General features: G+C 31.8%; 1 long non-coding RNA gene across 1 annotated transcript in view; it reads right to left on the bottom strand.

The window, feature by feature from the left end:
* The window catches only part of LOC137496733 (uncharacterized), a 55,726-nt gene extending 29,841 nt beyond the window's left edge, over positions 1–25,885 (bottom strand). The window contains exons 1-4 of the long non-coding RNA XR_015503011.1: positions 25,695–25,885; positions 25,038–25,149; positions 21,082–21,797; positions 18,537–18,824 (exon numbers count right to left, since the gene is read on the bottom strand). This is a non-coding gene — a long non-coding RNA (uncharacterized LOC137496733). The remainder of the gene's footprint in view (positions 1–18,536; positions 18,825–21,081; positions 21,798–25,037; positions 25,150–25,694) is intronic.
* Between the last annotated feature and the right edge of the window lie 544 nt (positions 25,886–26,429).

Here is a 26,429-nt window from a genome sequence, read left to right as displayed (position 1 = left end):
CCGCACGTTCACGAGAGAGAGCACGTGCACGCGATCGGTAAAAACCTGCTGAATTAAAACTTTTTAAAAACCTGAATCAATATTGGAATTACCTTTGACTGCTGGAGAAAGGATGACACAATGGCTGAAGGATTTCTCTTAGACAGGTAATATTCTGTTTTAGCTTCACGCAAAGCTGATGTAACATAATAGTTATAATAACTTGTTTCTAATAACTTAATCCACTTATTAAAATAACTTATTTGTAATAAAAAAATAATTTCTATTAGTAAATGCAGATACCAGTTTTCGGCTTAAAGTGCAATTTAAAGGCACAACTTATGCTAATGAGTCACTGAACAAAGGTGATTTGTTTGGTAGTAATCAGAAAAATAAGGAGTCAATAATATTGACAATTAAAATAAAACAGATTTACAGTTTTACTAAAATTAAAGGATTTCAGGTTTGTTTGTTCATGCCAAGACTCATATAAACACTAACATAAACAGTGTATTACTGTTTAAAATGAGAACATGTTCCTGCTTATTATAAGTCAGCGATGTAACGTTAGTATTGTTACATCTTCACAGGAGCGTTGTTCAGCTAATAAAATCTTTCGATGAAAGATTGATGAGACTATTTTCAGTTTCATAAGGGGCCTTTTACAGCATCGATAATGTAGATTTTAATTAGTTTAACAACAAAACACAAGTAAACACCGCTATTCCGCCTAGTCTCTCCCTATATTGTTTACCATGCAACTCTAATATTCACTCTGAAATAGCATGTCAGTTTGGCTCGCACGCCGCCGGACAAGCACTAGTCGCTTTTAACACATGAGAGGGTTCTTTTGCTGTGCTCATATTTAAGGAGGCGTGGCTCTAAACGGCAGGGGAGGGACTGTGATTCAGAGATTTATGCTAAGCTGTTAGCATTGCGGAAGATCACCTACTGCACCTTTAATAAAAATACAGTCGTCCATTGTTAGCTCGTGGTGCATTAACTAATGTTAACAAGCAGAAATCTGGATGTCAATAATGCATTAGTAAATGTTGAACTATGATTAACAAATGCTGAACAAGTTCATTTAGGAATTTTCCTTCGGCTTAGTCCGATCTCGATACCAAAATTCTGAGTATCGATCGATTCAGATCTGATACCGATACTGTGCCGTTTTTTTTGTTTTTGTTTTTTCCTAAGCGTAACGCAGTTTCTATTGCTCTGGTGTTAAACACAAATAATAAATCTTCTTTAGCAAAAATAACAGACCTAAAGGCCTACTATACATGACAGACAACACAATCTAACTAAAAACATGACGTCTGCTGTAAACTAGGCTACATTTGAGCATTCGCTATGCCATTGAAATGATCTGTTATGGTCCAGCTTTTGTTTTCTTTTTTTAATATTAAGATTGTTCTTGGCGGAGTGGTTAGCAAGTTCGCCTCACAGCAAGAAGGTCGCTGGTTCGAACCTCGGCTCAGTTGGCGTTTCTGTGTGGAGTTTGCATGTTCTCCCTGCCTTCGTGTGGGTTTCCTCCGGGTGCTCCGATTTCCCCCACAGTCCAAAGACGGTTGAATTGGGTAGGCTAAATTGTCCGTAGTGTATGAGTGTGTGTGAATGTGTGTGTGGATGTTTCCCAGAGATTTGTTGTGGCTGGAAGGGCATCTGCTGCGTAAAAAAACTTGCTGGATAAGTTAGCGGTTCATTCCACTGTGGCTACCCCAGATCAATAAAGGGACTAAGCCGACAAGAAAATGAATGAATGAATGAAAGATATTTCTTTGAAATCTGCAATAGGCTACCACTATTGACCCTAATCGTTCTTAAAATAACCAGCCATTTAGCAAATTAATTCATGTTAGTAAATACATTAAAGTCTGACCGAATTATCGAATATCGGCATAATTCTAATTCAGACTATATACAAGACAAAAACTCAATGAAAAGCATTTCTCAGCACTGAAGTAAAAGTAGAAACGTTCTCTCCAGGTGCTTAAACTAAACTCCACAGCCTCATATCCACGGTGACATCTGGACATATGAAAAATGACGAATCAATAGCGGCCTTGAATAAGCGCCTCTATTTATTGAAGCAGACGGCACAATAGGTGTGTTGTTGAAACGCAGCTCAAAATTTGACCACACCGGCCCCCGATGAATGAGCACCTATTCACAAGGTGTTTGTCCTGACCAGAGCCTCCGTTTGACCCATCCATCAAGCCAGCTTTAGTTTGTCACACAGCTCTATCCTCTTCAGAATTAAGCCTATGGAGACTTTCACAAATATCAGCACTAATGCAGCTCGCGGGTTAGACGTAGAAAAGATATTGCATTTAAAACAACTGAATGCTAAGATACATTACTAACTTTCACTGAAATAAAAGGACTTCAGGCTTGTTTGTTCACACCAAGACTGATATGAACAGTATGTTATTGTTTAAAACTAGAAGATGGTATTTCTGTTCATTATAAGTCAGCGACGTAGTTTTGTTTCAAGGCTTGAGCTCTTTATAGCAGGATGGATTCTGATTGGCTATCGATGTTTTTAATATTCATGAGCTGGATGCGAAGGCATTACAGTAATGAAATTACTTTCATTTTCATCCATATTTGGGAGAAAATGAATGCAAGAAATATTGAATGCAAAAAAGATTGAGTTTAAAATAAACAAAACTGAACTTACATAAATTAAGAGCCAGAAAAGGACCTGCATAAAAGTTTACATAAAAAGTATTCATTTATTCGAATGAATTTAAATTAAGTATTACGGTAAAAGCTAAATTGTTAGCAATTAAATATTTCGTAAGTGCTGTTTAATGTTTTTTTTAAACATAATAGTTATAATAACTTGTTTCTAATAACTTAATCCACTTATCAAAATAAATTATTAATAATAAAAATAATTTCTAGTATAATAATTTTTGCAGATACCAGTTTTCGGCTTAAAGTGCAATTTAAAGGCAAAACTTATGCTAATGATTAATTGAACAAAGGTGGTTTGTTTGGTAGTAATTAGAAAAATAAGGAGTCAATAATATTGACAATTAAAATAAAACAGATTTACAGTTTCACTAAAATTAAAGGATTTCAGGTTTGTTTGTTCACACCAAGACTCATATAAACACTAACATAAACAGTGTATTACTGTTTAAAACGAGAAGATGCTCCTGTTTGTTATAAGTCAGCGAGGTAGTTTTGTTTAAATGCTTGAGCTTTTTAAAGCTGGATGGATTCTGATTGGCTATCAATGTTTTTAATATTCATGAGCTGGATAAGTATTACGGTCATATAACTACTTTTCATTTTCAACCACACTGAGGAGAAAAATAAAGCAAGACTGTTAGAAAAGTACAGTCTAAAATGAACAAACTCCAAACAACTGAATTTACATAAGTTAAGAGCCAGAAAAGACCTGCATAAAAGTTTACATAAAAAGTATTTATTTATTTGAATGAAGGTACAAGCTAAATTATAAGCACTGAAATATTTCATAAGTGCTGTTTAATGCTTTTTCACACACATTATTTGAAACATAAGAGTTATGATAACTTGTTTCTTATAAATTATATGACTAACAAAACTTATTTCTAATATAAAAAAAAGTTTTCAGCTTAAAGTGCAATTTAAAGGCATAACTAGGTTAATTAGGCTAATGAGTCATTGGACAACAGTGATTTGTTCTGTAGTAATTGGAAAAATAAGAGCTTGATAATATGATCTTAAAATTACAATAAAAAGAATAAATAAAATAAAATATTCAGTCAAACTGAAAGAAACAAGACTATCTCAATACTGTGAAAATGTCTTTGCTACCTGAAACGTCACTTGGGAAATATTTGTAAAATAATTTTGCATTCAACTTTTTGCATTCAAATTATTGCAGTACATTATTGCAAAAAAATATTATTTATATTTCTATTCATATTTATTGTCTATATTATATTTAGACTTATTATATATATATATATATATATATATATATATATATATATATATATATATATATATATATATATACATATATATATATACATATATATATATATATATATATACATATATATATACATATATATATACATATATATATACATATATATATACATATATATATACATATATATATATATATATATATATATATATATATATATATATATAGATATATATATACATATATATATATATATATATATATATATATATATATATATATATATATATATATATATATATTTATATATACATATATATATATATATGTATATATATATATATATATATATATATATATATATATATTTATTTATTTTCCATATAATTATAGAAATAAGATATTTTTATATATAATTAAAATGCATTATTTATAGTTAAATTATATACAAAATATTGTTTTTTATTATTTTATTATTATAATTATGCTTTTAATTTCAGGCTTGATGCAGATTAATGTGGTTTTGACGATGACAATTTATTTGACAATTATTGACAATTCATTTTCTGACAAGATTTTGATTTTGAGCATTTTACTCATAACTTTTCAGAAATACTAAAAAAGACTTTTCAGTTTTTATATTATTATTATTATTATTACTATTATTATTATTATTATTATTATTATTATTATTATTTGCATAAACCTAACCTTATACATTTTGTAGAAATCTGTTTAATTTCATAATGCAAAAATTGCACATGCACAATCCTTCCAGCTGACGCTTTCCCACAGTTAATGCTGATTATTTTGACTGTTTGTGTTTCAAACCATTACACAATTTACACTTGAGAGCCTGTGTCACTGTGAAGCAAGACCACCAAGATCTTGAATGTCCGTCTCCCCATAACATACCCCTAAATATTTCCTAAGCTCAAGGAAAACTTAAACAAGAAGAATCAAGAATCAAGTTTTTTTGTGTTCCTTTTTGAACACAAAAGAGGATATTTTGAAGAATGTTGGTAACCATTGACTTTCATAAATTAGTTTTTCCTATTATGAGTGTCTAACATTCTTCAAATTATCCTTTTTGTGTTCAACAGAAGTATTGAACACAAATAGGTTTGGAAACACTTGAAGGTAATTAAACAGTGGGTAAATTTAAATTTTTGGGTGAACTATTTCCCTAAGGAACCATTTTCACTATATTTAAAAAAAAAAAAAACTTTCCAATAAGCAACTTTGTTTTTTACAGTGTATATGTTTGATTTTTCATTAGCCATTAGGTTTAGCTCGTTAAAATAAATGTTCCTTATTGGCATCAGTGGTTTCAAGCAGAACCTTTAATGTCCATGAAACCTTTACATTCAACAGAAAGTTCTTTAAATATAGTGAAAATGGTTCCTTATGGATAAAAATCACCCCATAATTAAAATTTTCTCACTGCTTACTTTCCTTCAAGTTTATCCAAACCTCTTTGAGCAAGTTTCTTCTGTTGAACACAAAAGAGGATATTGAAGAATGTTGGTAACCATTGACTTTCATAAATTAGTTTTTCCTATTATAAGTGTCTAACATTCTTTAAATTATCCTTTTTGTGGTCAACAGAAGTAATGAACACAAACAGGTTTGGAATCACTTGAAGGAAGGTAAACAGTGGTTAAATTTAATTTTTTGGGAGACCTGTCTCCTTAAGAAACCATTTTCACTATATTTAAAAAAAACAAAACTTTCCAATAAGCAACTTACTGATTACTTTGCTTCAAGTTGATCCAAACCCATTTAAGTTCAATTCTTCTGCTGAACACAAAAGAGGATATTTTGAAGAATGTTGGTAACCATTGACTTCCATATATTTGTTTTTCCTATTATGAGTGTCTAAAATTCTTCAAAATATCTTCTTTTTTGCTCAAAACTGGTTTGGAACAAGTGAAGGAGGGGTAAATTATGGAAAATTATTCATTTTTGGGTGAACTATTGTTTTGTTCACCCAAAAATGAACTTTTTCAGAATAAGGTTCTTTTGTGAACCAAAAAAGAAAAAAAAAATGAAAAGATTCATATTCCCATCATATTTCTTGGTCCTTGTGGGTTTAAAGATGACAGTGTGAATGCTAAGTGAAGTGAACTACATGTTTGAATGAACCCTAAAGAAGACTGATGCATTCTTGCTAATATGCAGTCCATAAACCAAATCTTATTTTGTAAAACCCATTTCCCATTCATTTGACCCTTGCACGTTACAAGCCCCAACTTGATAAACAACACTAGCTTGCATCATCAGTCAATCTCAAACTTAACCCAAGACGAACAACTTAACTGAAAACCTCACACTAAAGACATCAGTCACTATTTGCAACGTGCTCCTCAGAGAACAATTGGTGTAAAGCATGCAATAGCTCTTAATAAAACGCCCAGGAGTTATGAACGACTGAAGTGAACCTGTAAACTTCACCATGCAGTTGCATAAATCTAGAAGCTGTGTTTTCCTGTCCAAGCGGCAGACAATTTATGCATCCTTGAGCGGGAGCCAAGTCATTTTAGCAGACTTATCCAATACAGCCATAAAGCTTGACTATTCAGGTCCTACGCATGCCTAATTTATTCCTGTCAAAAAAGTTTAATTGTGCAGTTCTTTTGGACGGAGACATAAAACATCTTATCTTGTGAGCAACAGGAATTTTACGGGCTGTTAATCAAATCCCAGGAAGATACTATGATGTGGAGTGCTACCATCTTGCCGTTGATGGTGTTTTCCTACATTGATGCATTGCACTTGTGCATCATGCCGTAAAGGAACAGTCCACTTTTTATGGATATAGACTCATTTTATAATTCCCCTGAAGTTTAACTGTTTAGTTGTACCACTTTTTAATCTATTCAGCCCATCTCTGGGTTTGTTTGGAGCAAATTTAGCTTAGCTTTGCATAAACTATTGAATCGCATTAGACCATTAGCATCTCGCTCAAAAATGTAAAAAAGTTAGATTTTAGATTCCTATTTAAAGCTGGGCTATTCTCGAGATACATCTACAGACAGAACATGAAAAGTTGCTACTAATATGGTCAAATATATGAAAATATATAATCATTGCTCCTGTTTTAGTCATGGTACCGCTGCAAAGTTCGTTGATTGTTCCGACAGAATAAGAACATAGTTCCTAGCCATATTAACCTAAAAAGCCTTAGCGCGCAAGGACAGTACAGAAGACTCAAGCTTTACATAGGAAAATTATCGAAACTATTTTTCGAAATTTTTGAGGGAGATGCTAATGGTCTGATACCATTAAATGATTTATGCTAAGATAAGCTAAGCTAAGCTAAAAGTGTTCTCGGCACACCCGAAGACAACTGAATTAATTAAAATATGACAAAGGAGATAAGATTTCTGAATGAGATAGTTTTGAGTTACGAAATACAATCAACTGACCTTATAGATGGCTTATTTATTGATTTATTGTTTGAGGGAGAAGCTAATGGTCTAATTTGATTCAATGATTTATGCTAAGCTAAGCTAAAAAAGTCCCCGCCAGACCCAAAGATTGACTGTATGGATTCAAGTATTATACAACTCAACTATTACCTCTAGGAGACTTGTAAAATAAGCCTATATCCCCCCTAAAAGAGGACAACTTATGAAAAAAAAAAAGTTTAATACAACTGATTAGCCTTAAGCAGTTTTAGCTAATGACAAACTAAAAATTCTGAATGAGATAATTATGAGTTATAAAATACATTCAACTGACCTTACCGATGGTTTAATTTTCACATTTTTGAGAGAGAAGCTAACGGTCTAATATGATTCAATGATTTATGCTAAGCTAAGCTAAAAGTTTTCCCGCCAAACCCAGAAATCAACTGAATGGATTCAAATGTGATATAAATGAGATACGATTTCTGAAAGAGATAGTTCTTAGTTATGAAAGACAGTCAACTGACCTTACCGATGGCTTATTTTTCAAATTTTTGAGGGAGAAGCTAATGGTCCAAAAAGGTTTATGCCAGACCCAGAGATCAACTAAAAGGATTCAAATATGGTAAAACGATCCAATGATTTATGTTAAGCTAAGCTAAAAGCGTTCTCGTCAGACCCAGAGATTGACTGAATGGATTCAAATATGATAAAACTCAACTATTAAACTCTAGGAGAGTTGTAAAATATGACATTTTCCAAAAAAAAAAAAAAAAAAGAACTTGAAAAAAAATTAAGCGATTCTAGCTAATGACATAAACAAGATAAGATTTCTGAGCGAGATAATTCAGAGTTACAAAATACAATCAACTGACCTTACAGATGGTTTATTTTTCACATTTTTGAAGGAGAAGCTAACGGTCTAATACGATTTAATGATTTATGCTAAGCTAAGCTAAAAGTGTTCTTGCCAGACCTGGGGCCTCATGTACCAAGACTTGCGTGGAAATCATACTAAAACATTGCGTACGCAGAAAAAAATTCAGATGTATGAAACACTGCGTACGCCGAATCTCACGCATATTCTTTTGTACATCCGAATGAACGTGAAACTGAACGCAACATGCACGAGCACAAAACCCCTCCCTGCCTCCTCCCCCGTATAAATATGCTAAGGCCTCTACTTTGGCAAAACCCAACGAAAAAGCAATGGCAAAAGCAAGCAAAAAGAGAAACTTTGAACAGAATGTGAATTGGAGGTGCTGCTTTCGGAGGTAGACTGGAAAAAGCGGTGTTATTTGCAAGTTTGTTCTCCGGAATAAACAACAAAAGAAAAAAATAGAGTGGGAGAGTTTAGCTGATGCGGTTAACACAGTTTGGTCTGAACATTGCACTGAGTGAATTAAAAAAGAAATAGTGTGATTTATAGGTGTAAAATGTTGCAGCTTCTTTCACAGTCTCAGTGGCACAGCTCGTAAGATGCATGTCAATATGGTTTGACACGTTCGAGCATGAACTCGGTTCGAATCCAGCGTCTGATGAACTCATTCTTCTTTTTTCCCCGTTACATATCAGATTTTGCCAACTATTTATCACGAGAAAGACAATTAGGAATCATTAATAAGTTTGTGCATCATATTTTATTTGCACATTTATTGAATGGAAATGTTTCTGATTCACGCATGCAAATTCATCTTCAGATAGTGTCTTTATAGCAATGTGCGTGCAGTAGATAGCTCAGATTACATTGGGAAAACAGGCGACCGCTGCAAATTGTGCTTTAATGTTTAGCTGGTCAACTGTATGTTATGGAAACCTTATATACCTGCTAGATGAACCTGTCTCATACAGCTGCCATTGCAAGGCTCAGACACTTTGTAGAGAGGAATTTAACACAACTGCCTCTAGGAGTCGCCAATGGAAATAAAACAGACACGCACAAAAAATGTGCGTATGCCAGCCATAAAGCTGGCGTGGAGCTGCGCACATTCCCACGTTCAGTTCATCGTTAGTAAATCCAAACGTGAGCGATTATGAGCGTGAAACCTGGCGTACGCAAAGTTTTTGTGCGTACGCAGTGTTGATACATGAGGCCCCTGGAGATCGACTGAATGGATTCAAAACGCCATCTAACTCTAGGAGAGTCGTAAAATAAGCCCAAAAGGTTTGACACAACTGATTACCCTTAAGCAATTTCTGCTAATGACAAAACCGAGATAAGATTTCTGAATGAGATAAACGTGAGTTATGAAATACAGTCAACTGACCTTACAGATGGCTTAAATAGATGCTGGACTGAGAATTAATGTTGTCTTGCGATGTTTGGAAGAGAGCCTAACAAGCCATCAAACGAGATGATTAAACTACAAAATAAACTCAGGAAAACTGAGAGCTTGTCTAATGGGAGCTAATAAGCCAAGACCCTACACTGTTGGGGAGGAAAACAGCGGAGCTATGCAGTTTCATTAAAAATGTGTTTATCTGCCGTGACTTTTCCCGTTTTTGTTGGATTCTCAGCAAGCTCCCCTTAATGATTTTGGATGTCTACGTTTTCGTTGAAAGTAAAATAAGTCCCAGTTTACATCGATGTTATCTTTAGTGAAACATGCAGTTTTACATTTTTACATTGCAAACATAATTATAAATCAACGCAGAGATCTGGGTTCGCTCTTGACCTTCTGAGCCAGATGACGGTGGTTACATAAAAAAATAAATAAATAAATAAAATTTGTGTGTTCATAACTGGCCGCTTAAGCGAGTGCTGTTTGATTTGGGACTCGGTCCAGAGCTGCTCAGGCAGGAATGAAGATTGACACATCAGGATTAAAAGCAACATCAAATTAAATCGAAAACGCAGAGAACGCTCAGAGACGCAGCCGAGGGTAATTAGTAGACGAACGGCAGGAGGTTCTTATCCAAGATTGCCACGATCCAGCCATTTTAACAGAGTCTGAGAAAATACAGTTGTATAATAGAGCAATGCTAATGTGAAGAGCACAACTCCTGAGCCTGTAATGAGATGTGTGCTAATTAGGAGATTTCTTAAGGGGAAAACTGTAATATGGATGCCAAACATTGAGTGATTTTACTTTAGTTTAGCACTGCTCAAAAAACAATACGTGGAACAATTATTTGGACTTCATTAATTCATTGTTTTAGTAATAACTAAATTATTATTATTTAATAATTATCTATACATAAACAAGAGTTTGAGATATCTTTGTTTACAAATAATGTGTCCTCTATATTTATACATTTTTAATATTTAATAATTATCACAAACTCTGCAATTATTTTTTTTAAATATTACAATGTTAATATCTCATACTTCCATAATAATAATTTGAAATTCTACTTTATATACTTTATATTTTCAAAATGAATATATACATACATATATATATATATATATATATATATATATATATATATATATATATATATATATATATATATATTATATATTATATATATATATATATATATATATATATATATTATATATATATATATATATATATATATATATATATATATATATATATGTATGTATGTATATATTCAAATCTGCATATCAAATCACATAATATTGAAGGAAGTGATAACAACAACAACAATAATGTTAACAGTATATTAATGAATAACTTAATAATAATGAAGAACTTTATATATACACACACATACAATACAATAAATAAAAACAGTTCCATTTACAAGCATCTGCAATAAATATCGATGTGAATACAAACCATATCACATAATAAAAGAAGAAAATAATAACAATATTAAAAGCATTATTATTATAATTATAATAAATATTATTGTTTTGTAAAACTGAATCTATCTCTAATATAATTATAATACCTCTCACTGCAATAACAATATAGCAATAATATTTTAGAGTATACATTTAGTTTATGGTTTGTACTGTAAATACAAATATAAATAAATAATAAATTAAATAATAATAACAATATTAATTATTATTATTATTGTTATTATTATTATTATCTAAAACTGAATTTAAGATTCATTTATTTATAATACTTCCCACTGCAAAAAAAAAAGGAAAAATATTTATTTTGTTTATTTATTTATTTTATTTTATGGTTTGTACTGTAAATTAAATAATAAATAAATAATGCATAATAAATATTAATACATATTATTATTATATGATATAAAACTCAATTTAAAACAAATATAATTATAATACCTCCCACTGCATTAAAAATATTTAATAAAATTTGAGAGTATACATGTATTTTCATGGTGTGAAGTTGTGAACTGTAAATTTTATATTAATGAAAAATTGTCACATCATATACAAAAACCAAAGACAAAATTAGTATAATAAAAATAAATGAAAAAAAAGAGGAAACTTTAAAACACTATAGCGACATTCATGAAGGACGGTAAGAACTGAAAACCAAGAACTAAGTTGATAAGCCCCAGAAGTGAGTGCTGGCTAACATGTCAAAGGCAAAGTTAATTAGGCAAGTAAGTGTAATTAGGCAAGTCATTGTATAACAATGGTTTGTTCTGTAGACAATCGAAAAAACTATTGCTGAAGGGGGCTAATAATATTGACCTTAAAATGGTTTTAATTTTTTTTTTTTTAAACAGCTTTCATTCTAGACGAAATAAAACAAATCAGACTTTCTGTATAAGAGAAAATATGGTAGGAAATACTAAGAAAAATTCCTTGCTCTGTTAAACATCATTAGGGAAATATTTGAAAAAGAAAAAAAAAACTAAATTCACAGGAGGGCGAATAACTGTGACTTCAACTGTACATTTTCCACAAGGAAGCGAACACATCTCTCCACCAGAAAGATTTGCTCTGTAACCCCAGAGGTTAACTGGCCTTGGTCGGCGCAGCCTGCCAGTGCCAAACGCCTAGGTTTGGCTGTAATCATTTAAACATAGGCTATGAAGTAAAAAGCTAATACGTTCCAAATGGGACATCCTGCAACTTTTCATTTTTGTGATGTTTACACAGCTTTGCTGGTCTTGAGTAACGAGGCTGTGGCTCAGAGAGATCTGAACACAGTCTGATGGAGTCAAAGACCCACATATGCACTGGAGGAAAAGACTCTCCGTTTACAGTAAGATGTAGTTTAACTATTTAGATGTAGTTATTTTAGCAGTTTAGAACATACATTGATAACATGGTTGTTCTGATTTATTATTATTATAGTAATTTGTTGAGAATTAAATAGTTATTAAAATAATCAATCAAGAAGTTATTTATGGGCAATCAATCGATCAGTTAGCTTATCAATCCATCCATCCTTCCATCAGTTATCTATTTGGTCAGTCAGTCGATCTGTCCGTCAATCAATTCATCCATCAATCCATCCATCCATCTATCAGTTATTTATTTGGTCAGTCAATCAATCCATCCATGCATCCATCCATTCATTCATCAGTTATTTATTCAGTCAGTCATTAAATCAATTCAACCATCCATGCATCCATCCATCAATCCATCCATCAGTTATTTTTATATTTGGTCGGTCAATCGATCAGTCAATCAATTGATCAGTTAGTTAATCAATCAATCAATCCATCCATCCATCTATCAGTTATTTATTTGGTCAGTCAATCCATCAGTCAGTCATTTGATCATTTAATTAATCAATCCATCTATCCATCCATCCATCAGTTATTTATTTGGTCAATCCATCAGTCTGTCAACTGATCAGTCAGTTAATCCATCCATCCATCCATCCATCCATCCATTCATCAGTTGTTTATTTGGTTAGTCAGTCGATCAGTCAGTCAACTAATCTGTCAGTTAATCCATCCATCCATCCATCCATCCATGCATCAATCCATCTATCCATCCATCCATCCATCAGTTGTTTATTTGGTTAGTCAGTCGATCAGTCAGTCAACTAATCTGTCAGTTAATCCATCCATCCATCCATCCATCCATGCATCAATCCATCTATCCATCCATCCATCCATCCATCCATCAGTTGTTTATTTGGTTAGTCAGTCGATCAGTCAGTCAATTAATCTGTCAGTTAATCAATCCATCCATCCATCCATCCATCCATGCATCAATCCATCTATCCATCCATCTATCCATCAGTTATTTATTCGGTCAGTCAATCGATCAGTCAGTCAATTGATCAGTCAGTTAATCTATCCATCCATCCATGCATCAATCTATGTATTCATCCATCCATGCATCCATCCATCCATCTATCCATTATTTATTTGGTCAATCAATGCAGTCCATCCATCCGGCAGTCAAGCCATCCATCCACCCACCCATCCATCCCACCAGTTATTTATTTTGTCAGTCATTTAATTTATCCATCCATCCATTCTTCCATCAAATCAATAGTGCAAACAAAAAGATAAAGTAATTAGACTAAGTAAAATAAATTTGTAATTATGTAATTAAACTCTGAACTGTCACCCCACTTTTTGAGTTTAGACTTAAAAATAATATTTGATGAATGAAAATAATCTGTTAGATTTATATAAAATATGGTTCATAAATAAATAAATATTTTAATAAATAAATAATTGAATAAATAAATACATTAAATAAATAAATAAATAAAATAAATAAATAAAAGTCAAGCCTGAAATTATTTATATCCCTTCGGTATAAATAATTCCCAGCTTGACTGTAAAAAAAAAATAAATAAATAAATAAAATGTAAATACATTAACTTAAATTAAAATAAAATATGTATCTACAACTCTTTTCTTAAAACTATTTAATCAATAATAATTGTTGTCTAAAAATACAAAAAATCATTACAAAATTATATAATTGAAAGTGATATATTGACTTAAAATATATATAATTTAAAAGTGATATGATACAATTTTTATCATATATAATTTGATTTTACAAAACAGATTACAAGCAATCACTTACTCATTACTATAACTGAATGAATGAATAAAAGAAAAGAAGGAAGAAAGAAAGAAAGAAAGAAAGAAAGAAAGAAAGAAAGAAAGAAAGAAAGAAAGAATGAATGAATAAATGAATGAACGAATGAATGGAGAAATGGAACCGTGTGTTTCCAGATTATGACTATTATAAAACGTTACGTAATTTAATAATTTAATTGGATTATTTAATTTTTAAGCACAGATCTTGCATGATGAAGATGAGCAGTAACAATGATTATAAATGCAGACACATTAATGGCCACAAATATCCAGAAATGTCCGGTGCGGCAGCACAGATTACAGACATAATGCTTTTTATAGCACAGCAGAACCCTTTCCACAAATGCACCATGATAACCACAGTTTCCGTCAGAATACCAAAGGTAGTGCAGTTATTTTTATTGCATCAAACCTGCGGTAAGCACTGTCATCAAAGCAGTCAAAATCAAAGAAAGACTCTTACACTATTTGAAGTAGATCCCATGTTAATTATAGTTGTACATGGTTAACTGTAGTAACTGTGGTATTTTGGCAAAAAATATGGTTACCATGGTCCTTTTTTTTTTTTTTTTTTTTTGCAAGGACAAAAAGTTCTCTGTAACATTTTGAAGTCCCGAAAATAAAAACCATCATTATTTTCTCACCCCCTGTCATTACCGCACCATTTTTTTATTTCCTCTGTGAAATGCTAAATGATAGGTTTGAGGTTTCATAAAGTCATGTGCATTTAGAAAATCATAAAGGTGAGTAAATGATGACAAAAGGTCACGTATGTTGACCCATAAACGTATTATAATAAAATAAAAAAAATTAAATAGTTTTATTCATATACTAAATTTATTTTATATATACTTTATTTATTTTATTTAAATAGTAAATAAAAAACTAAAATAGTATTCAAATAATACTGTTAATTATTAAAACATAACGTAATATTAAAGAATATTAAATTATATATATATATATATATATATATATATATATATATATATATATGTATGTATGTATGTATGTATGTATGTATGTATGTGTGTATGTGTGTATGTGTATGTGTATGTGTATATATATATATATATATATATATATATATATATATATATATATATATATATATATATATATATATATATATATATATATATAAATTATTAGTATTTATTCAACATAAAGTATTTATTCAACATCTTTCTTTTCCAAATTATATGATATGAAAATTACATATATTATATTGTCTATATAAACCCAGAGGTTAAAATAATTTCAGGCTTGATTGTTTATATTTATAGATACTACCTGACAAAAGTCTTGTCGTCAATGCCAGTTATAACAGCAACAAATAATAACTTGACTTTGAAACGGAAGTTCTTAAACAACTGCAGCTAAAAAACTTACTGTCACATTGGAGAATTAAGGTAATTTTCAAGCATAAGTTGCTGCAGATACCAAATTGAAATATGAAAACATATGAAATTATAGTTCATATGTTTGGACATACAGTTGAAGTCAGAATTATTAGCCACCCCCCCTCCCCCCCTTCATTTTTTCCCCCAATTTCTTTTTAAGGCACAGAAGACTTTTTCAACACATTTCTAAACATAAACGTTTTAATAACTCATTTCTAATAACAAATTTATTTTTGTCTTTGACATAATGAAAATACATAATATTTTACAGGGCTCGAAATTAACTTTTTTACTTGGTAGCACCGGTGCTCCCAACTTCAAATATTTAGGAGCACCAAAAAAATTTTAGGAGCACCAGAAAAAATTTAGGAGCACCCACCAAAAATGAATGAGCACCGCTGCAAATTGTTTTTTTAAAGGATTTATTGTATTTTAAAACAACATTAATAGGACTGACAAAAACCAGAAACAACTATCTAATTAAAGCTGTGAAAACATTGATATTTGTGTGCAATAATTCCAAAATGAATGTCTAATAATTATAGAATATTAATAATAATGAAAATGACAATAATAGTAACAAATGAATTCCATTTCTCATTATGATACTGCCTTGAATGTGCATGAATGTAGGTTTTCTGCTATAAAAAGTCTGTTACTTTATGAAAAATAATTGTATAGTTTGCATCAAACAAAAATGAAGCATTGCAGTAAGAAATATTTATTTTGTACTGCTGTTTTTATATGCATGTCAATTTAATAAATAATATTTCTGCTACAAAACAAACAAAAGATTATAATAAATCATTCAATTCAATGATGAAAGCTGCAAAGCAGTCATCAGTAAATAAAAATAAAAATAATATACACCTCAAACAAGAATAGACAAAAGAAAGTAAGTAAAGTCTCACTTCTATCACTCTTTAAAAGTTTTGGTTTCAGTTTGTGTCAATTTAAAGGTTCAGTCTGAGATGATCTTCATTTTTCTGTGTTAGTGGAAAAGCTGGCGAGTCAGCCGACCTATTTTATGAGCAGGCAGCGCAAGATTCTTGCGCTAACCATCGGCGCAATACCGGTCTTTGTTATGAGCCGCAGTTTCAGTGTAAACTTAGTAAAGGCGAGCTTCTTTGGCGATGATATGTACAGTATTAGATTTGACTTTTAGCGGACATTTGCGCTGAACACGCAGTGAATGCAACGCATGGAGATTCGGGCGCCTTCTCCAAGAAGCGCGTACTCGATTGATCTCAGCTGGCGGATCATTATTCACCACGTGACGTGTTATGATCGCTCTTATCTGCGCCTCAACTTTAGGTGGGGTTTGTAAACCTGTGTGCTTTAAGTTTTTACTCTTCAGCCGTTTGCATTCCTCGTGGTCATAAAAGCTCCTTCCCTGTCATCTGACAGCGGAATACCTTGAGTGAATGACAGCTAATATAAACCAATATAGCGGCAGTGAAGAGCGATTCAGCACGTTTTCACAAAAAATCAAAACAGGTCGCACTACAACCATTATCTGCAGTCGCACTAATGCTCCCATATATATTATGAGGTCGCATAGATAAATTTTCGGGCGCATATGCGACCAAAATGGTCGCAATTTCGAGCCCTGTTTTAGGTTGAAGTATAAGAGGGAGTGCTATCCTGCTGAAGAATTTGCCCTCTCCTGTGGTTTGTAATGTAATGGGCAGCACAAATGTCTTGATACCTCAGGCTGTTGATGTTGCCATCCCCATACTGAATGTAACCCCAAACCATGATTTTTCCTTCACCAAACTTGACTGATTTCTCTAAGAATCTTGTCTCCATGTGGATTCCAATAGGTCTTCTGCAGTATTTGTGATGATTGGGATGCACAGATGCTTCATCTGAGAAATCTACCTTGTCACTTTCCAAATCTATGTGGAAATGACTAAGGATATTAAACAGCACTAAACAGCTAAAACTACTCACGTTTATGAAAATACATGAAAATACAAATACTATAAAAAAGTGAAGTCAGTATTGTTGTACGGGGCCGAAACCTGCAGGATAACCTAAACTACCACCCAAAGAATCCAGACTTTCATCAACAGAAAGATTCTACACATTCGCTGGCCTGACAAGATCAGGAACACCAACCTATGGTCCTATTAATTAATTAATTAATTAATTAAAATAATACATAAAGTTAAATAAATAAACAATGAAATAAATAAACAATGAAAAATTAAGTTAATTAATAAACAATGACATAAATAAATAAATAAATAAATAAATAAATAAATAAATAAATAAATAAATAAATAAAAACTGATTTAAAATATTAAATAAATGAGTGGTCAGAGAGATTTTCACATTATCTTATAACAATCCAACCTCAGCACCTTATCGTTCCTTCTCTTGCGCTACATGAACATTACACACGTCTTTTTATTGGTTAAATAAGTGCATCACCCCTTATTTTTGTTTAGGATCATCAGTGTGAATGCACTACACACACTAATTATACAACAAAATGGCACAGAAAGTATGCTGTTTGTGACGCACATTAAGTCAAATAAATTTTATGAGATTATGCAACTATGATTTGAGAAAAGCAACCTTGTAACACCATAGTATCCAGCCAAAACACAAGCAGATGCAAACAATACTGAAGATGAGAGAAGTTCTGTCAATATTCAAAATTTCAATATTTGAATAATAAAAAATATTTTATTATTCAAATATTGTTTGAATTCAAAGAATATGTAAATTATTGCAATTTGCATTTCATTCTGACTGCTGTTGTTAAACTATAGTGTCATCTCTCTTAAGTGCACGTGACATTACTCTGTCAGCCAATCAGACCACCCAAATGCAATTTTCCCATGCCCGTATCACTATCATCACTTCCTTCTCACATGCCATTATTTTGCAACATACCGTTTCCACGACGACGCAGCAGCAAAACCTAGAACAATGTCAGGATTGACGTGATCAGGTCAGCGGGTACAGTGGCACATGACGACGGGAACCCACGGCACACGGGCATTCCCAGGATCTGCCTTTCTCTGAGAACGACAGCATGACAAAGACGTGCCCTTCCACACCCAGGACACCAGACCACGCCATATGGAGACATCTTTCCATCTTCTGTGAGCCAAGCAGGACACCATCAGACGGTGGAAGAGGATTATTATTCACTACGGAAATCTGAGAGAAATAAAAATCAGGCTATAGTGAACCAGATTTCCAATGATAATACAGAACAGAAATGTTGTCAGGATGGCACAGAGATCAATTGTGATTCTGTTTTTGTTTTTAATGCTTTGTGTTATGCAGAAATTAAATTTGTTTCTGATCTATTCTTTGGTCAAGATTGAAAGCACCTTCATTATTTTTTTAACAAAGAAGATTAAAGTTACCCATTAAATGAAGACATGAACTGACAGCATACCAATAATGACATTTTGATATTATCAGACTAAAGTGGCTTAATGTGAATTCAGTTCAATTCGATGTGATTCAATTCAGTTCCGTTCAAGTTACTTTATTTGACCCTATGGGGGGGCCATTCAAGGTGCATGGACATAGTTTCTAAACCACATTATAAAAAAAATGTGTCAAACAAATAAATTAATAATTTAAAATAAATTAATAAAAAAACAAACATACAGCCAAATAAATAAATAACAAATAAATATATAAACAAACAAAAACAAATAAATGAATAAATGATAAACAAATAAATTAACAAATAAAAAGCCAAATAAAAAAATTAACAAATAAATAATATAACAAACAAACAAATAAACAATTTAATTAAATTCAGTTCAGTACAATTCACTTTATTATTATTAAATTATTTTATTTAACCTTTTTTTGGCCATTCAAGGTGCATGGACAGTTTCTAATACATTATAAAAAAAAATGTGACAAAAAAATAAATTAATAATTTAAAATAAATTAATAAAAAAACAAACAGCTAATTAAATAACAAATAAACCAATAAATATAGAAACAAACAAAAACAAATAAGTGAATAAATAATAAACAAAAAAATTATAAAAATAAATAAATAAATATAATAAACAAACAGCCAAATAAACAATTTAATTAAATTCAGTTCAGTTTAATTGACTTTATTATTATTAAATTATTTTATTTAACTTAAGTTGGCAATTTAAGGTGCATGGACATAGTTTCTAACACACATTATAATATAAATGTGTCAAATAAATAAATAAATAAACAGCCAAACAAATACATTAACAAACAAATAAATATAACAAACAAACCAACAAACAATTACATATATTAACAAACAAACAAATACATAAAAATAACAAGCAAACAATTAAATATATAAACAAACAAACAAATACATGTATAAATAAATTAATAAAAAAACTAATGGCCAAAATAAACAAACAAATAAAAAATAAATAAATACAAAATGAATGACTGGTCTGTGTAAAAATAAATAAAAAAATAAATAAAATAAAAAAATTCACATCTTTGGACTAGGCATGGGACGATAATCGTTTTCAAGGTATACCGCGGTTTTAAGATTTTAAAACCACAAAAATTTACTGCTATACCAATCCTAAGGTATGTGGAAGATTTTTTTATTTACATTTTTTTCAGGCTATAGTGAACCATTGAGATTTCCAATGATAATACAGAACAGAAATGTTGTCAGGATGGCACAGAGATTAATTGTGATTCTGTATTTGTTTTTTAATGCTTTGCGTCATGCAGAAATTAAATTTATTTCTAATCTATTCTTTGGTCAAGTTTGAAAGCACCTTCATTATTTATTTTATTTTTTTTTTACAAAGAAAATTAAAGTTAGCCATTAAATGAAGAACTGACAGCATACCAATAATGACATTTTAATATTATCAGACTAAAGAAACTGAATTAATGTTAATTCAGTTCTATTCAATGCGATACAATTCAGTTCAGCTCAAGTTGTATGTTTATATGCATTATGTCACTAAAACTGGTCTTGTCGGATATTAGAAAGATGTTTTTGCAAGCATTGTGGAAGCCACTTATTAAAGTGTCAACATTGAGATGGGAGAATAAGGGATATCCCACCCTCTATATATATATATATATATATATATATATATATATATATATATAGGGGGTGGGATATCCCTTATTCTCCCATCTCAATGTTGACACTTTAAAAAGTGGCTTCCACAATGCTTGCAAAAACATCTTTCTAATATATATATATATATATATATATATATATATATATATATATATATATATATATATATATATATATATATATATATACACACACATCCCAATGTTGACAGGTATGTAGTTTACATGTGACACTTCCACAATGCTTGCAAAAACATCTTTCTAATATCCGACAAGACCAGTCTTAGTGACATAATGCATATAAACAAACAACTTAAAAATGACATATTCCAGAGGAAATCGCTACCTTGAAATGGACATCTTGGCAATGCTATCAGGGCCAGAGTAACTTCCAAAATCACGTCCCATGCAGTGTCTGAAAATGACAAACATCATAACGCAGCTCTTTCCTAATGCATTTGGACTTGGTGTATGATTGAATTTTTTGAAATGGCTCTTTGGCAGCCTCAACTGGCAGCAATTGTGTGAAATGACAGCGAGCGTCTGGAGAGGCTGACCACATCTCTGCTGACATCTGCAGACCCGCTGAGAGGAACTAATAATGTGGGACTAAAAGAAATGTCCTTTCTGTGAGAGTAACCGGTTTCATGTGCATCTCGACCAGCATTGTCATTATGCTGTCTGTAGAAAGCGGTTTTCCCTTTTAGAACACACAGAGAGGATACTTGTATGTTTGAGTTAACATTAATGAGCTCTGGCAGTCTAATGGGCAAAAACACTTTTTAAAGTGGCCCTATTATGCTATTTTAAAAGTTCCTAATTCCTTTTAGACGTGTCCTACAATAGGTTCACAGCTATCCAAGATCAAAATATACTGTACTTATCTCATAATATCCAATGCAGTGTCAGCTCTTTTCTCTCAGTGTCTGAAACAGTTGGTTAAAGGATTCTGTCTCTACAGCTCCGCCTTTCCAAGTGCCTGCTCTGCTCTGATTGGTCAGATGGCCAGTCAGATGGCCGTTGTGATTAGTCTACCATTTACAGCGTGTTGAAAAACCAAATCTAAAAAAAAAAATCACATTTTTTGTAGTGCATTTAAAATTAATTTGTGAGTGCAGAAAACAACACAAGGCAAACTACTAACTATTATGAAATTTGAGCGTGAAAGTAGACATTTTTAACAAATTCGTTAAAAACTTAATTGAGAAAAAAATTTAAAAGACACCTTGAAAACTGAGTTTCTCTAAATTTACTAGATTTTTCTAGGTTTTCATTTTAAACTTACTAGATATTACTGAACTATATTTATTCTATAATGCAGAGACACCCAAAGTAGAGCCCGTGGGCCAAAGTTGGCCCATTGTAACCTTCCATTTGGCCCACTATCCCATCTGACGTAAACTTTTTTTATTGGATTTTTGTTTTACTGCTGAGCTACAAAAAAGGCAAACTGCAATTTAGGGCTCTATTTTGACGGTCCATGCGCAGAGCGCAAAACGCAGGGCGCAAATGCTTTCAGGGCGTGTCAGAGCGCGTTTTTCCTAATTTAAGGACGGGAAATCTGCCTTGCGCCGTGGCGCATGGTCTAAAAGGGTTGAGTTTATTTTCTTAATGAGTTATAGGTGTGTTTTAAGAATAAACCAATTAGAGTCTCATCTCCTATTCCCTTTAAGAGTCAGCTGCGTCGCGCCAAGAGCACATTCACTATTTACAGGACGCAAAGTAAGTCTAAGTGGAAAAACTGAGCATTTCACTAGTAAACAGTAAACAGTAAACAGTTTTGTAACAGAAAACTGTTAAATAGAGCATCTACTGCGTGAGAATGAGAGATAATGGATCACTTTCACTTTCACTCTTGGATAGGGAAACCTTTACGCACAGACATCAATTAGTCTATAAATAAATACTTTTGTTTGTTAAGCGCAAATATTCGTTTCAAAACTATTTCTAAATTCAGTTCTAATTTCCAGCAAACGAATAAATGAATAATAATAACAAAATGTGCTCAAAAACCTGAGATATATCCTAAAACACATGCTGTGCCCCATATGGTCTAAAACCTGACAGGTGGGCAAATCTAAGCTTGTTTTTAATAAAACACATATAAATATGGATATAATAAATAATGCTGCTAATAATAATAACATTATACAAAAGCAAATTGTTATGAATGAACTGAAAAAGCCTCCCGAGATGAAGACATAAAAGCAGTGGTTTTTCATATTTATGTAGGCTAGAAAATAATATGTTTTGTAATATTTTAATCCTTTATATTTATATCCTATATCTATTCTTATTATATCCTATATATATCCTTAATATTTACATTTTTTCATATGTAAAGATATTTGCCAATTGCTCTCTTGTGCGTATTAAGCAGTGTGTAAGCGAGGCGCAACTCTGCGCCGGAGTTTAGACCGGGTTAGTTTTGGTCTAATGAAAAATCTATTATAGTTTCTCAAAATAATAACGCGACAGCGTTCCGCCTTAGAACGCCTCCCTTTTTAGACCAGAACGCCTATGGGCGCACAAATGAGCGCTAATGCATTTGCTATTTAAACAGCGAAGCGCAACGCCTCAAAACGACTCTTGCGCCAAGCTTAAACTACCAAAACACTACTGCGCCACGCCTTGCGCCACACTGCGCCGGGTGTATGATAGGGCCCTAAATGTTTCAATGAAATGTTTTAAATGAATCAGATTTTTAAAAATGTAAATACTGTCACTCGACAGATAGAGGACTATGCAGAAGACATCGGGGAGCAAATCAAAGCAAAAACTACTGTAACTTCATTCTGTTATAAATTCTAAGTTCAAGAAATTATAAGTTCATTATAAAAATGTAAAATATATGATGCTGCATTAGTTAATATAAAGCAATGTTTTCTAGTAATTTAAAAAATATTATTAAGTTATTTAGGAAGATACCCATGGCGACTATATTTACCTTTGGCCCACTAGACTCAAGTTTGGTTTTTGGCCCTTCATAAGAAAAGGTTTGGGCACCCCTGCTATGAAGGAAACATACATGACTTTCTTCATTCTTATTCTGCTGAAACATTGATTTTGTGTTAAAATAAAATCTTCTAAATCTTTTTTTATGAACAATAAAACACAACTGCGTTTTACAAAATAAATAAAATTTAAAATAAATCTCTCTCATATATATATATATATAGTTGAAGTCAGAATTATTAGCCCCCCTGTAGTATTAACCCCCTCCTCCCCACCCCTGTTTATTTTTTCCCTAATTTCTGTTTAATGGAGAGATTATTTCTTTAACACATTTCCAAACATAATAGTTTTAATAACTCATTTCTAATAACTGATTTATTTTATCTTTGCCATGATGACAGTAAATAATATTTTACTTGATATTTTTCAAGACACTTCTATACAGATTAAAGTGACATTTAAAGGCTTAACTAGGTTAATTAGGTTAACTAGGCAGGTTAGGGTATTTAGGCAATTTTGAATAACGATGTTTTTTTTCTGTAGACTGTAGATCAAAAAAAATATATAGCTTAAATGGGCTAATAATTTTGACTTTAAAATGTTTTTTTTTTTTTTTCAAAACTGCTTTTATTCTAGCTGAAATAAAACACATAAGACTTTCTCCAGAAGAAAAAATAATTATCAGACATACTCTGAAAATTTTCTTGCTCTGCTAAACATTATTTGGGAAGCATTTTTAAAAAAAGAAAAAGCAAGGGGGGCTAATAATTCCAACTTCAACTGTGTGTATCTATATATATATATATATATATATATATATATATATATATATATATATATATATATATATATATATATATATATATATATACACACACACACACACACACACACACACACACACACACACACACACACACACACACACACACACACACAGTTGAAGCCAAAAGAATTAGCCCCCCTTTTGATTTTTTTCTTTTATTTGTGAATTGGGTAAGCTAAATTGTCTGTAGTGTATGTATGTATGTATGTGTGTGTGTGTGTGTGTGTGTGTGTGTGTGTGTGTGTGTGTGTGTAAATGGTAGTGTATGGATGTTTCCCTGTGATGGGTTGCAGGGCATCCGCTGCGTAAAAGAAATCCTGGATTAGTTGGCGATTAATTCCGCTGTGGCGACCCCTGATTAAAAAAGGGACTAAGCCAAAAAGAAAATGTCTTACAAGAAAAATTAATGAATTAAAAAAACGAATGTATAAAAAGTAAATAATTTGCAAATAATTTGTTAAATAAAATTAAATTAAATAATAGTTTTGAAGCAATGTGCAAGGCATATGATTGCAAAATACCTGTGTGGTTGCTGTTGCTAGGTTGTTTCTTATTGGCCGAAACGTGAGTGACAACACAGGTTAACAGTACGTTATTGGCTGGAGTTTTTTTAGGCCTGGGACGGCTCAAGAGCTGCGTCCCAAATGGCACACTATACACTATGCACTCATGCACTATATACTTATGCACTTACACACTCAACAGGATAGTATATGTATGTAGTGCTGTCCCAAATGGCACACTAATGTTTTTTTACTAAGCGGAAATTCAAACCGTTTCCCTGATGACGTTTGACTGTTGCCAAATCAGTGAAATAAACGACTGAATTATCAAGTAATACCTGCCGTGAGTATTGCCGCATTTACCATCCGGAGGCGCTATAATCACTCTCGTAGGAGAATTTTGCTTTCACTATCCAAAATAAATAAAGTTATTCAACATGTGCGTCCGATCGCTCCGCCCCTTCCGCTACGTAAGCAAACCTGCGGTCGTTGAGTGCGTGAAGTGTCCATCATTACACACTTCATTTTAGCGGCTGAATGAGTGCATCATCAGGGTAATTAAAGTGCACTTATTATTTTGAGAGTTTTCAATGTGAACACACTACTCACACTATTTATACTACAAAATGGCGTAAAATAGTGCATAAGTATGCGATTTGGGACGCAGCTAAGGACTCGTGAAGCTCCTGCTTGTTATCTCTGTGTTGTTGGGAGTTTCACAGCTGGAAACTGCTGCTGCCGCGGTCATTTCCGTCTCATTTCAGCCCAGGATATTACTCACAGCATCAACAGACTGCAGGGAAAATGGAGATCATCGCTGTGTGTGCAGGCGGAGTGACACTTACCTGACGGAGGCGGGACTTCCTGTGGAAAAACAGGAAGCTGCTTTCAGGGGCAGAAACGCTATAAGAAAACGAAATAATCGGTGAACTGAGACTTCTGACGCTGATATTGAAGATGATGTAGATTGGGGAAATGGAAAACGCCATAACACTTGATTAAATATAATATATATTATTAAATATATATAAAAATTTCACTTAAACACGGTAAATTTAGAGAAAGTGAGAATTTTTAAATGGCTTTTTAATTCCTTTATTTAATTCTTTGTCTTATTATTATTATTATTTCAAATATTACAAATTTTGCTATACTTCCAAATATCAATTAAACGCCACTTCATAAATAATAATATTAAAAAAATAAAGCTTTGATGACAATAAAATACTTATTAACAATCTAAAGTCAGTGCAAAATGCTTTTGTTAACTGAAATAATGCAAAACAAAATGTAAAAAAAATAATACATTTACACAAAATATATAAATCTTGAGGAAAATTTTTGCTTAGATTTGAATATTTAATTTTATATAAATAATAATAATAAAAAATATTGAAAATAAAAGTGATA

The sequence above is a fragment of the Danio rerio genome, chromosome 11 (genome assembly GCF_052040795.2).
Source record: "Danio rerio strain M-AB ecotype USA chromosome 11, GRCz13ab, whole genome shotgun sequence".
Classification (NCBI taxonomy): Eukaryota; Metazoa; Chordata; class Actinopteri; order Cypriniformes; family Danionidae; genus Danio; species Danio rerio.
The sequence above is the reverse complement of the archived record's forward strand: the minus strand, read 5'-3'. Positions and strand labels throughout refer to the sequence as shown.